We start from the raw sequence: 2133 nt of genomic DNA on the forward strand, positions 1-2133 counted from the left end.
ACCTCAAGAAATCATCTTTACACTGCTTTGGTCCCGATTTCAGTCTTTTCTTTGTTGGCTGTTCACCAGAGGCCCTGGAGCTCTAGCACTGATTTGTCCTGCCATGGACTCTCCGGAACAGCTCTCTCCAGCAGATTCAGTTGTGAGATCCTGGCCTGTTCATGTGTCTGACCCTCTCTTCCTTATAACAAAACAATCCATCTTCAGTCCTTTGCAGTCCTGTTGCCTTGTTTACTCACAGCTAGAAAATGGTAGAATCTCTCGTCTGTGATTTTGTGCCAAAAGCACAGACATACAGGTGGCGTTACTTCAGTGTGTGTACTGAGAATGTAACCTGCTCTCTGCCACCGCTTCTGGCGGCCAGCTGTCTCTTTTGCTTGAAGTTTTTTTTATCCTGTTTTTATTAGGAGTGACAAAAATTGCATCTTTAGAAGGAACCAAAATTGGACACAATGATTGCGCCTCAGAAACTGGATGCTTCTTTTTTTGAAACTGTTAAAGAGCATTGATTGGGCCATTGAAAGAATGAACAGCACAAAGCTATTGGCATTAACATGTCAGCAGTATTCTTCATTCGCATGTTTCTGTGAAGATTCTCGCTTCATTATCTCAAATGCAGTCAGTGAAAGTCTAGAATTTCTGTCTTGGTTCTGGCACTCTCTGCATCTGAACCAGTTTTCCAAATCCACCTCTGCAAGCATCATAATCTGTCCTATATTCATCACGTCCCTGACCACCAGATTTCCCACGTCCAAACTGACTGCCTTCTTTGAAGCCAGTACCCCAATCTGGCCTGATGATTAAATCATCCAGGCGTGTTCCATTAATAAATCTCATGCACTATTCAACATCTCTCCATGTGTAATATTCCACAAGATAGAATCTCCATGAATTTTTCTTGGTTTTGTCCAAACCCATGATCATTCACTTAACATCACTGCTTTTTGAGAAGAGTTCATAGATCTGTTCCTCAGTAGTGTAAAACAACAGATTCCCAAATTAGGGAGTGCAGCTGTACCTCAGTAATTTGTCCTGCTCATATCGGCTTCCCAGAAAGTGCTGGTCTCGGTATTAGCTCAACTCCAGGTGAGAATCACCGTTGAGGACATATAGCACCAAAGACATGGTGCTGGAGAGGAGGGGAGAGCATGACGGTCAGCAACCTCCAAGGAAACCATCCTCACTGGAAACTGAACCCCCGCGGCCAGCATTCTCAACTTAGAAGCAGGTCACGGCCGGCATTCTTTAAAGTTGATCGCGGACAGAATTCTTAAACGGCAATCGCTCCGTGACCCTCCCACCCGTGATCCACCAGCGGGTCTTGACCTTCAGTTTGACAAACCCTGTTGTAGGTTACACTTTGGGTCTTTGTGCCTGCTAATCAGTATTCTCTCACTTCATTAATCAGATGCCTTTAACCAAGTCAGAATCAATGATCTGATCTTTAGAAAAACACTCCACAAACAAGCGGATCATGTTGAACAACCTCTTCTACAATTGTGACTGACAGGAAACACACAGAGAAGAAAGTCAATGATTCAAGTAATTTTGTTGATTGTGCTGTCATTGTAAAGAAATCCCCAATTCCACTGGCTCAGAACTTTTATTAACGTCAAAAGGTATTCTTGGGCTTTGAGTTGCCCGGGGGGGGACCCATTTGTTACCCTGAATGTACATCAGCAATTGAGATATGAGTCGCACATGATTCCCCAACTATTAATTTACATGGTTTGAAAATGATGTGCTTGAATTTCCGGTAGGTGCCCAAAAGGTATGGCTCCCTATTAGAAGTGTGAACTCAGAAAATGATTCGTTTAGAGTTGCAGTTTGAATCTTATGACACCCACAGGAGGGCGGCATGGTGGCGCAATGGTCAGTACTGCTGCCTCACAGTACCGAGAACCCAGGTTTGATCCCGGCTCCGGGTCACTGTCTGTGTGGAGTTTGCACATTCTCCCTGTGTCTGCGTGGGTCTCACCCCCATAACCGTTAGCATTTAGACAGTTGTATGGGAAAGCTGGGTATAGAGGGGTATGGGCGAAATGAGGACAATTGGTGCTAGTTTACTGGTAAAAATTGGGTGGCATGGACAAGTTGGGCCGAAGGGCCTGTTTTCATGCTGTAAACCTCTAT

General features: G+C 44.6%; 1 pseudogene; it reads right to left on the bottom strand.

Moving 5' to 3' along the window:
• Nucleotides 1–628: 628 nt before the first annotated feature.
• LOC140411717 (nuclear cap-binding protein subunit 2-like) lies at nucleotides 629–1125 on the bottom strand (annotated as a pseudogene).
• Nucleotides 1126–2133: the final 1008 nt, after the last annotated feature.

This window comes from Scyliorhinus torazame, chromosome 4 (genome assembly GCF_047496885.1).
Source record: "Scyliorhinus torazame isolate Kashiwa2021f chromosome 4, sScyTor2.1, whole genome shotgun sequence".
Classification (NCBI taxonomy): Eukaryota; Metazoa; Chordata; class Chondrichthyes; order Carcharhiniformes; family Scyliorhinidae; genus Scyliorhinus; species Scyliorhinus torazame.